The sequence below is a fragment of the Diaphorina citri genome, unplaced genomic scaffold, assembly GCF_000475195.1.
Source record: "Diaphorina citri unplaced genomic scaffold, Diaci psyllid genome assembly version 1.1 scaffold280, whole genome shotgun sequence".
Taxonomy (NCBI): Eukaryota; Metazoa; Arthropoda; class Insecta; order Hemiptera; family Psyllidae; genus Diaphorina; species Diaphorina citri.
In genome coordinates, this window is record NW_007377716.1 from 137,220 (window position 1) to 149,789 (window position 12,570).

The 12,570-nt window shown below is 39.8% G+C and overlaps 1 protein-coding gene and 1 long non-coding RNA gene across 2 annotated transcripts in view; one reads left to right on the forward strand and one right to left on the reverse strand.

The window, feature by feature from the left end:
* LOC103506999 (very long-chain-fatty-acid--CoA ligase bubblegum) overlaps positions 1-12,570 on the forward strand; it is a 20,308-nt gene that overhangs the window by 4,600 nt on the left and 3,138 nt on the right. The window lies entirely within an intron of this gene.
* LOC113466501 lies at positions 5,049-6,064 on the reverse strand. Its single transcript, XR_003390884.1, has 2 exons — positions 5,961-6,064; positions 5,049-5,547 (listed from the first exon to the last, which is right to left on the reverse strand). It is a non-coding gene; the product is annotated as an uncharacterized LOC113466501 (long non-coding RNA).

A 12,570-nucleotide genomic window follows, 5' to 3' on the forward strand; every position in this document is an offset into this window, starting at 1 on the left:
TTTTTTTTTTTTTTTTTTTTTTTTTTAAAGATGAGTGTTTCCCCCCCGTTTTTTTTTCGTAGCGATGAAACAACTGCTACATTGGACGCTTGTGGTCTGTTCGTAGCATGCCCATCCCGTAGTATGCCTCTCATCAGATGGGCGAGAAGAGACACAATACTTCCCATTTAGGTGCTGGGTCAACACGAGAACACCAGAAAGTAACCCGTTGAAATATTTGCAATCGAAAAATGAGTACAAATTATATCGCCAGAATGAGACTGAAAAGTCCCTTCAGTCTAACAAGGAAGGGAGAAGAAAGACAGGCTAGGAGAAAGCCAGCCGTTTTGAGAACGAACCTTTTCTGTTGCCTGTAGGTTAACCTAGTTAGCTTGGAAGGTAGAGCGCCTCAATTGTAAGCGCTAGGTTACGGGTTCGATTCCCGCCCGGGGCGGATTTTTTCCTAATCTAATAACGTTCGTTCTCGGGACGGCTGGCTTTCTCCTTGTCCTATCCCGTCTTTCTTCTCTCTACCCACTTTTACAATCAGTATCTACTAAATTAAATCTAAAATAGTTAGAGAACAAACAAGTTTCTTAAGGGGGGCTTAGAGGACGAAAAAGTTTTTTTAGGGGATTTAAGGGACCAATTTCTTACCTTTCAGACAGATCTCTCCATTGCCCTCTTCGTCGGGGTCCACTATTTTGGTCTGAGTCCCGGGAATGGTTCGGCCTACTCCGTCCAACTTGAAGTCATCCGGTGCACTGACAGTGTGGGCCCCGGCACATTCTGACATACCAAACACCTAGAATAAAATAAAGTAGAATAATATTTTTTTTTCCTATTGGGCGCTTTAACCCTTATTGGGTCGTTCGCGCCGTAGTCCACGTTATATTATATGCGGTGGAATATCTAACTTGCGAAAACGACAAGCTAATGGCAGCGGTTTCTTGGTTGTTTGAAATGAAAGATTTGGAACATCCCGAAGGAGGATTTTGTGAGCGGGATTAAGATGGTAAAAGATCGCAATTTTCCCCTCCAAATTGGCCACAAATGTTGCTCTTTTTTACTTCTCAAGAGGTTCGATAGCGGGAACTGTACCAACAGAGGTCTTTATCAGCCCGAAATCGAAAAGAAGACATGATAGAAGAAAGCCAGCCGTTCCGAGGCTTACCTCACAAATGGCAATGTCTAGGAAGTATCGTTTGAGTTCGGTTGATATGGCAGCGGCACCAGAGAGTGACACCCGACACCTGTCCAGACCCATAGCTTACATAACGACTTTACCTTTAGCCAGAGGTTTGCAGAAAGCTTCGATATTTGCAAGCCCAGAGTGATACCCACTCGGCCAAGGAGGCTACTAAGTAAGTAATAAATTGAAGGCTTACCCGGCATAGATGGCACCTAGATCGCTATAAAACCACTCTGGTGCGTTGAATCCAATAATGCACACTGAATGATATCGTTCCAAACCTAACTTGAGGAATGCTTTGGCAACTGTGCGGACGTTAGCTTCATATTCTCTGGAAATAGAATAGAATAAAATAGATTAGAATAGAATAAAGATAGAATATAATGAAATAGAATAGAATAGACTGAATGGTATCGTTCCAAACCTAGCTTGAGGAATGCTTTGGCAACAGTGCGGACGTTAGCTTCATATTCTCTGGAAATAGAATAGAAAAAAGATAGAATATAATGAAATAGAATAGAATAGACTGAATGATATCGTTCCAAACCTAACTTGAGGAATGCTTTGGCAACTGTGCGGACGTTAGCTTCATATTCTCTGGAAATAGAATAGAAAAAAGATAGAATATAATGAAATAGAATAGAATAAACTGAATAAAAAAAAAAAACTGAATGGTATCGTTCCAAACCTAGCTTGAGGAATGCTTTGGCAACAGTGCGGACGTTAGCTTCATATTCTCTGGAAATGGAATAGAATAAAATAGGTTAGAATAGAATAAAATAGGTTAGAATAGAATAAAGATAGAATATAATGAAATAGAATAGAATAAACTGAATAAAAAAAAAAGACTGAATGGTATCGTTCCAAACCTAGCTTGAGGAATGCTTTGGCAACAGTGCGGACGTTAGCTTCATATTCTCTAGAAATAGAATGGAATAGAATAAAATTATAATAAAATAGAATACAACAGAATAGAATAATTAGAAGGGGAAATGATATTAACCCCGTCTACACTTACACCCATATTTATAAACAAAATGCTGGCTCTTAAGTTCGTGCTAAGCATAGTCTCAAGGCATTTGATTGGTCAATTTTGACTGGGTGGTGGCGACAATTGAATCCAGAGATATTCAGACAGGGTGTTGAAAAAAAAAAAAATAAAGTGTGCAACATGAAAAATGTTTTTTGGCTAGATATTCAATTTGAAGTTACCTTCGATTTCGGGACGATAAGACCTTAGCAGTTACAGTTCCCTCTGTCAAACCTCTTGAAAAAAAGAGTTTAATCCATCGAAAGGGGTGTGTTACGTTTTTCTGAGTTGACCTACCTTTAAAATGGTCTGGTATAAGCTTGTATGCTCACTTTTTGAGACACCCTGTTTAGGCGTTAGACGTCTTGTGAAGTATAAAAAAAGTATGTGTAAAGAGTAAGTGAGTCGAAGCACAAAACTTCCTTATTAATCAACTCGAGCGATAATTTAGAATTTTTCCCCTAAAAATCACTCTTTTATCAAATAAAAAAAGTATGTGTAAAGAGTAAGTGAGTTATACTCTTTTCAGTGAACTACTCAGCAAATGAGTCAGATCTTAGCTCCCTATACCTAGGGGAATGGGGAATAAGGAATTGAATAGGGAGTTACATGTTTTGACTGAGTCAGATCCTAAGACATCCAAGTCATTTTTCAACTCCGTTTCGGCTATAGGTATAGGGAGTTAGGATCTGACTCATTAACTGAGTAGTCCACTGAAAAGAGTAGTTCTTTTTTATAACTCGCTAACTCTTTACACATCTGTATCAGATACATATGGTGGATTTCACCAACGACTTAATGAGAGATTTACCTAATGGGAGAATTTTCAATGATGAAAAAAAGGATTTTGTAATGATCCAAACAGGAGTTTTTAAAAACTCCTCCTTTTTGGATCACTAAAAACTCTTTTTTGGATAGTTAAAAACTCCTTTTTAGATTATTAAAATATCCCTTATGGATTATTGAAAATTCTCCCATTAGTTAAATCTCTCATTAAGTCGTTGGTGAAATCCACCAATAATGTTGTATGTAACCTACACTATACTATGTAAACCTTGTGAATAAAAAAAAAACTTTTTGTTACAAGAAGATGAATAAAACATTTGTTATACAATATTTAATAATGGAAACAAATACTCTTTGTTTGTTTGGTTATTTATTTCATAGGAAGGATTTTTTTCAACTAAATTTATTTAAAAAGGGGCGCGACTTTGAATGTCATCTGCCCCTTATAGGAAGGTAAAATCTGAGTGTTTCACCGCCGTTTTTATTTCGTACCAATGATACAGTCTAGTCAGCTTGGTTCGTAGCGCATCTGCCTTGTAAGCGCTAGGCCGCTGGTTCGATTCCCCCCCGGGGCGGATTTTATCCTGATGGGATAATGTTCGTTCTCGAAACGGCTGGCTTTCTCCTATCCTGTCCTCCTTCTCTCTTCGCTTTCGGGACGATAAGACCTTAGTAGTTACAGTTCCCTCTATCAAACTTCTTGACAAAAAAAAACTTCAGAAAGAAACGCAGGGTATTATTTTATAAAACAAAATATTCTCACCTACTTTTATTTAATTTAAAAATAAATTAACACTTGTAAAAAAAACTCAAAATATTGCATAGTGTACAGTACAACATGTTAAATGATGGTTTAAACGTTAGAATCACTAAACGCTTAGCAGATATACAGTGACTTTAATCCTCTTGGAAAAAGTAATCAAACGTTGGAATTAAGTATGTATAAATAAACCCTGTTTCAATCAATTATTGGTTAATCAATCATTGATTGATTGATTGATCGATCGAAACCTTGTTTATCCTGCTAAGATGGGACTGAAAAGGCCCTTTATCCCAGCAGTCTGAACAAGATTGATATTATGTTGGAAGAACAAATTTCTGCCTGTATACAAAAATAACAAATAAAGCGGACAGAAGTTAGAATTAAATAAGTTGTTTTAAAGACGAGGTCGGTGTTTTTTCGTCAGCCTCTCAATCAGTCCTAGGGTGATTGCTTTGGGCTGACATTTGGTTTTGGCTACAAAAAAATTACGAGTGGATGCCCTTCGCACTCAACCTTTGCTATTTGTTTTGTTCTCAGTTATCCCATGCACCTGCCCAAGGTGAAATTTATCACTCGAATATTTCACCCGAATGTTAGCAGACATGGCGATGTACGCATAGACTGTATTCTTTTCTATTCTATTAATATTCTATTCTATTCTGTTCATATACTATCCTACTCTATTCTCTAATTTGATTCATGACCCCATCCAAAGGAAAACAAATACTTAATTTTGAAATAAAAACCATCGGCAGGTCACTCGGAAAACCTTCTCCAGGGACCTCCTCCTCGCGATTGTATATTCTATTAATTCTATTCTATTATTCATATTCTATTCTATTCTATTCCTCAGTTATCCCATGCACCCGCCCAAGGTGAAATTTATCACTCGAATATTTCACCCCAATGTATCGAGACATGGTGATGTAGGCATAGACTGTATTCTTTTCTATTCATATTTTATTCTCTAATTCGATTCATGATCACATCCAAGGAAAACAAATACTTCATTTTGAAATAAAAACCATCGGCAGGTCACGTGAAAAACCTTCTCCAGGGACCTCCTCTTCGCGATTGTATATTCTATTAATTCTATTCTATTCTTTATTCATATTCTATTCTATTCATATTCATATTCTATTCTATTCCTCAGTTATCCCATGCACCCGCCCAAGGTGAAATTTATCACTCGAATATTTCACCCCAATGTATCGAGACATGGATACATCTAAGAATTTGTACAAAAGAAGTAGAAGAATAATTGAGCTAAAAATTTCGTTACCAAGGTACGAAGATAAGTCCTATTTTATTATGCGCACAAAGGTGATTTTTTGTAATGGCGCGACCACACTTGCTGCCACGGACCACAAGTCAATGAATTGGAAGTTTAACATAATGAAAGTTGCTGACTTCCCGGCCCACTCAGGCTGGATGAGATTAATAGAATAGAAAATACCTTGTATATCCTCCTCGAATGAGACTGATAAGTCTATTTACCCCAGCGTTATTAATGTGAGTAGGCGGATGGCTTGCCACCGAATGAATATAAAAGAGATGATCTGCAGCAATTTAACCCTTGTAGTCCTTCCCTGACCCTTTTTAAACATCGTAGAATTTATCGATAATGGACTGGTATTTCTTGACCACAAACGGCCGCTTAACCTTCATGGTGGGGCCAAGTTCTCCCGTGGGAATGGAAAAGTCGGCCGGGAGGAATTCGAACTTCTGGATTTTCTGGGCGTTAGAAATGGACTTGAGATTGGCGCGGTCGATGGCCGCCTGCGTCGCTTTGTACACCTGCAAAAAGGGGAATGACGTTCAACCATCACGTCACGTCATGTGAGCTCACGTGACGTGAACTCATGGGGAGTCAGAAAGATGTAGTAAATAAAATAAATAAATGCAGTTTCTTTGTGCTATTATATTTTACTTTGGTGCTCACTGCAGCATTGTAGGATTTTTCCAAATATCTCAATAAATAATCCTAACACTCAATGTTTACAGTTTAGCTACCATGCTGGCACCGGTCGCTTATGCGCATTTATATGTCATAGCTACTCATTTTCCTCACGAGGCTGAGTGGGAGTGGGCCCCGCAACGGTCAGTCACGGAATCAATCATTTGGATGATACAAATTTTTCTATTCTATCCTATCCTATCCCATACTATTCTATTCCATTCTATTCTATTCTATTCTATTTTATACTTACAGCTTCAGGTTTTTTCTCCAATAACTCGCTTAGAGTATTGATATTGTCTACTCCTAAACTCTTCAGCCAGTCTTTGGTATCAGTTTCTAGTTAGCACAATTGGAGCTTGGCGCTCACCCTGAACAAGGTCCTCATTTCTGTGCAGAGTCTTCTGACTGACCCCTATTGTCTAGTGAGTATGAGTATTAATATTTTTCAAGATATACGTATGTTTCAACTTTTTGTTTTATTACAAATTTTCATAATTAAATTAGTATTATTAGTGCTTTATTTTATTTATATTTTTAACAGTAGGTACAATATTACAATAGTGATAAATACAATAATATCAGTAAGGGAGTGCCTACCTTGGTTGAAATTCCCGGCTGCATAATAATGTGCAGAATGAAAGAATTTTTTTTTAATTCCCGGCCGATTTCATTTCACCTGGAATGAAAGAGGAAAGTTTTCGAAATTCCCGGCCGATTCAATATATCACTTAAAATGTCACCTGGTACTGGTACCTATGAAAGAAAAAGCATTGAAAATTCCCGGCCGATTTAAAATCTCACCTAGATTTTTTTTTTTTTTTCATGTGATTTTTGGTAATTTTGCAATGGGGTGAAAGTAAGTGTTATTTGTTCATGTCCATAAATTCCTATGTATTTATCTAATCAACTTTCGGCCGCTGACAAAGCCGGCTATGCCCAATTCCGATTCCGGAAATTGGGGTTCCTTGAAAATCTTGAAATTAAATAACCAACCTCAGTGGTGCGGTGGTTAACGCGGTGGACTCTGGATCTGGAGGTTAGTGGTTCGAGTCCAAGTCAAGTCATAAAATTTAGCGTAGTGTATTAAACAGGGGACGACATTTGTGACAAGCATTTATGCTCAACACAATTAAAGTTCCTTTCTTCTTCTTCTTCTTCTTCTTCTTCTTCTTCTTCTTCTTCTCGAAATTAAATAAAAAACAAAATAAAACAAACCGCTTTCGAATTAACTCAAAGGAAATGCTTTTACCATACCTATCCAGGATCGGAAAGATTGTCGGAAAATCCCCGCCCCGGCCAGGATTCAAACCCAGCACTTCCGAAGCCTCGCTTACCTTAAGCGCGTTTTTGTCGGCAAACCAGAGGGTGGCGGCTACAGTCATGACGGAATAGATGTCCACTGTTTGGGCCGCAATGTGAGACAGGGGAAGGAAACTGATGACGGACAGGGCCGCCGATTCCAGCTGAAAGAAGGAGGCATGTTAATGAGGGGTCTCATATTTGGCGCCATCCCCCTATTGCGCTATTTGATTAATTCATTCTACATATCAAAAACAAAGGATACCTATTTTAAGCCTTTAATAAAGCATAAAGGTTAATTGGCAAAGGATTTTTTTTAAAATTAATTTTTCTAAGAGGTTTGATAGAGGGAACTGTAACTGCCAAGGTCCTATGGTCCCGAAATCTAAGAGAAAAGGAAGACAGGAGAGGAGAAAGCCAGCCGTTCCGAGAACGGCTACAGTTATGACGGAATAGATGTCCATTGTTTGGGCTGCAATGTGAGATAGGGGAAGGAAACCGACCAGAGTGCAGCACTCGTTGGTTGCTATGGTTTCCAACACTCAAGGCCGAATCCTAGTTTCTCAAGGTCAAATCCTAGTTTCTCAAGGTCGAATCCTAGTTTCTCAAGGTCAAATCCTAGTTTCTCAAGGTCAAACCCTAGTATCTCAAGGTCGAATCCTAGTTTCTCAAGGTCGAATCCTAGTTTCTCAAGGTCAAATCCTAGTTTCTCAAGGTCAAATCCTAGTGTCTCAACATTAACCCTTTTTCATATAAATCGATATATCTCGGGAACCGCTTTATCGATTAATATGAAATTTGGATATGTTTTAGGGAAGAATATTTGGCATATTTTCATCCTATTTGGCAGAAGAATATTTGGCATATTTCCAACGTGCGTTCTAAGAACGATCTCAGAAAATAGTTCGACTTTTTTTTTTCATTATAATTTATTAACCCTTTCTCAATTGTCATTTAATTATTATTAGTATTGCATATACATCTATCATATTATACCTTCTTTACCTAGATCTTATTAGTAATAACTAGACATAAGTATTGCCAATCTTTGTAAAACACTGTTAATACATAAATACAAATAAATATAAATTAATAATTAACCCTTTGACGTCCTTACCTTGAAATATTGTATGATACAGGCCGCATTGAACGTAATGTTATCGTGGGACAGCATGACGGGTTTGGAGGCGCCCTCAGTTCCCGACGTGTACACCAGAGTGCAGCACTCGTTGGTCGCTATGGTTTCCAGGACGCGGTCTAGAGACTCGTCCGGGGCGGCACGGCCGAGTTCCATGAGCTCGTCCCACTGTAAATAAAACGAGACACGGTTTTTATTATTGTCACATCTCAAAAAAAAAAAAAAACTGGAATCGTGTACAGTGTTGGTACATCATCGTATCTTCCTTGATTTGACTTCACTATACAAGATACTGGCAGGTTGATTGACCGAGCTTCGCCACGGAAAATTGATCATAACTCGAGATCGGTTCATAGATTTCAGAAAAATCCTCTCTTTTTTGCAAGAGCTTTTTCATAAGCTCAATAAACTATGAGCTGAATCCTCCTCGTCTAAAACTTTTGAACTTTTGTAAAAATAGCTCAAGTTTGTGTTGACTGAAGAAGAAACAGCTCAACAGAAGCTTATACTTACCTGTGCAGTTAATGTATCTGAATTTTTCTAGGTTTCTGATTGAACCTTGGCCCTCAAGGCACGGCCTAAAGTTGTGCCCCTCAAGCGTCGAACAATATTAACCCTTTCAGTATTGGCACTAATTTTAACCCTTTTACTCACACTAATAACGCCAGGTTTGTCCGGTTTGCCTTCGTACTGCACAATAGCTTTGAGTTTGGGACATTGGGCTTTGACTTTGAGTATCTTTTCCAGTTGCTTATCGTCCTCTACAACACAGATGTTGGCGTCAGACGTCACCAAACAGTGGAGACACGCTTCGGGGGAGTTGGTCGTGTACATGCCCGCAGCGAACCCTCTGGGGGGAGAAAAGACAGATTTGTGATGATCAAAAGTGTCCGCGGGCCGGACCTCGAGAAATGTACGGTTCGGCCGCTATTTAAAACCAAATTTTTGAAAAAGCTCAAAAAGAGTTCGCAATTCTCAGGCCTTTAGATTTCAGCCAAAGTGGCTCGAGCTTGGCACAGAGATTCGATAAATTATGTAGATCAAAAATATCCTTGGGCCCTGTTTCCAGAAGGTACGGTTCGGCCGTTATTCACGACTTTACCTTTAGCCAGAGGTTTGCAGAAAGCTTCGATATTTGCAAGCCCAGAGTGATACCCACTCGGCCAAGGAGGCTACTAAGTAAGTAATAAATTGAAGGCTTACCCGGCATAGATGGCACCTAGATCGCTATAAAACCACTCTGGTGCGTTGAATCCAATAATGCACACTGAATGATATCGTTCCAAACCTAGCTTGAGGAATGCTTTGGCAACTGTGCGGACGTTAGCTTCATATTCTCTGGAAATAGAATAGAATAAAATAGATTAGAATAGAATAAAGATAGAATATAATGAAATAGAATAGAATAGACTGAATGGTATCGTTCCAAACCTAGCTTGAGGAATGCTTTGGCAACATTTAGGTGCTGGGTCAACACGAGAACACCAGAAAGTAACCCGTTGAAATATTTGCAATCGAAAAATGAGTACAAATTATATCGCCAGAATGAGACTGAAAAGTCCCTTCAGTCTAACAAGGATGGGAGAAGAAAGACAGGCTAGGAGAAAGCCAGCCGTTTTGAGAACGAACCTTTTCTGTTGCCTGTAGGTTAACCTAGTTAGCTTGGAAGGTAGAGCGCCTCAATTGTAAGCGCTAGGTTACGGGTTCGATTCCCGCCCGGGGCGGATTTTTTCCTAATCTAATAACGTTCGTTCTCGGGACGGCTGGCTTTCTCCTTGTCCTATCCCGTCTTTCTTCTCTCTACCCACTTTTACAATCAGTATCTACTAAATTAAATCTAAAATAGTTAGAGAACAAACAAGTTTCTTCTTAAGGGGGGCTTAGAGGACGAAAAAGTTTTTTTGTGGGATTTAAGGGACCAATTTCTTACCTTTCAGACAGATCTCTCCATTTCCCTCTTCGTCGGGGTCCACTATTTTGGTCTGAGTGCCGGGAATGGTTCGGCCTACTCCGTCCAACTTGAAGTCATCCGGTGCACTGACAGTGTGGGCTCCGGCACATTCTGACATACCAAACACCTAGAATAGAGAATAAAGTAGAATATTTTTTTTTTTTTTAAGAGGATTGATAGAGGGAACTGTAACTGCTATATGGTCTTATCGTCCCGAAATCGAAGAGAGAAGGAAGACAGGATAGGAGAAAGCCAGCCGTTCCGAGAACGCACATTATCCCATCAGGATAAAATCCGCCCCGGGCGGGAGTCTAGGAAGTATCGTTTGAGTTCGGTTGATATGGCAGCGGCACCAGAGAGTGACACCCGACACCTGTCCAGACCCATAGCTTACATGTTACGGCACAGACACTAAGAGTCCGCCTATAGTTACCTCACAAATGGGAATGTCTAGGCTGAGGAAGTAGCGTTTGAGTTCGGTTGATATGGGCGCTGCACCAGAGAGGGACACCCGACACCTGTCCAGACCCATAGCTTGTTTGACCTTGGACAGGATGAGCCAGCGGACCAGACGGTAGGTGTACGGTTCAGAGACGTTCCTGGAAATGAAAACGGGACCAATTAACGGCGGTCATGAAAAGTTGATGACGGTAAAAGAAAACTACACCTTAAACCAACTCTTTAATGGCGGGACAATACTATCAATTTCAACAGGGTTAAAATAATAATAATAATCAATAAAACAACAACAATAAGGCAACTAAAAATTTCCAGTTTAACCTAACCAGAAATTGGAATTTTTGTAGTCAAACTTTTTGCAAGAGCCAATGTTTCGGGATGAAAGGGAGAAAGGTGGCCGAGGTTGGTCACAACTTGACCCCTAGATAGAGTAAAACAGCTTAGCTCCGTTCACAAAAAGCCCACTCCGAGGCTTAGCTGTAGGGGCTAACAGCCCTAAAGGTCGGGTTAAGCTTCTACGAATCTAAAAAAACTTGACGGCGCGAACGACCTACTGTCCGTAATGTTACAGCGCTTTAAGGAAACTAAATAAATAAAACTAAAGGACTCACTTCTCCAGGTAGGCCATATAGTGCTGCAGACTTGTACTCTTGGCGTAGTTGGCAATCCATCGCTTAACCCCTGTGGTCTGCAGCCTGACAAGATCATCAAATGGGCGAGAAGAGACAAACTATTTTTTCGTAGCAATGGAACAGCTGCTACATCAGACTCGTGTGGTCTGTGTCGTAGTATGTCCATCCTGTAGTATGCCTCCCATCGGGTGGGCAGAAGAGACATAATACTTCCCATTTACCTACGGGTGTTGGGTCAACACGAGAACACCGGAAAGTAACCCATTGAAATATCTGCAATGGAAATAAGAGTGTAAATTTTTTCCGACTCTTGGAATTGACCCCGGGACCTTCTGAATGACACGGAAGTAAGTTACTCCTGGGCTAACCTTTGCCCCAGGGGAAATACCTAGTACAATTATTCTACTGGCAAAAAAAAAAGAAAAAAAAGCACTAACCTTTTAGGCCCAAGATTAATTTTACATTTCATGCGTTAACCCTTTTAGGCACAAGATTAATTTTATATTTCATGCGTTAACCCTTTCATACTAGGTGATTAGATTGACCCTTTCATACTCACTTATACGTGACCTTCTTCCACTCCCCGTTCTCCTGTTTCTGGCACAGGGCCACTTGGTCTGGATATTGTGCCGCAGTTCGTCCCAGTAGGCCGGGCACAGATATAGGAGGCTGTGCCGCAACTCCGGCCTCACCTAGGTGAATGCGGGTGCGGCCATGCGGCTCTGTGGTGTAGAGGAGGTCCGAGTCCAGAATCTGATTGGGTCCTGGGGGGAAAAATAAATAAATAAATAAATGCAGTTTCTTTGTGTTATTATATCACAACTTTGGTGCTCACTGCAGCATTGTAGGATTTTCCCAATAGTTAACCTACAGGCAAGAGAAAAGGTTCGTTCTCAAAACGGCTGGCTTTCTCCTAGCCTGTCTTTCTTCTCTCTTCCTTGTTAGACTGAAGGGACTTTTCAGTCTCATTCTGGCGATATAATTTGTACTCGTTTTTCGATTGCAAATATTTCAACGGGTTACTTTCTGGTGTTCTCGTGTTGACCCAGCACCTAAATGGGAAGTATTGTGTCTCTTCTCGCCCATCTGATGAGAGGCATACTACGGGATGGGCATGCTACGACACAGACCACAAGCGTCCAATGTAGCAGTTGTTTCATCGCTACGAAAAAAAAACGGGGGGGAAACACTCATCTTTAAAAAAAAAAAAAAAAAAAAAAAAAAAATAAATTATAAAATAAATTATCCTCCTTTCTCGAGCTGCTTTCTTAAGTAGGTACTCAGAGTATGCAGATACGTTTATTCAAAAAGCTCAAGGAGCGGAAAAAAATTCTGCTCGAAGGCGAAAAACGAAGGAGAGGGAGAAGAATAAGGCCCGTAT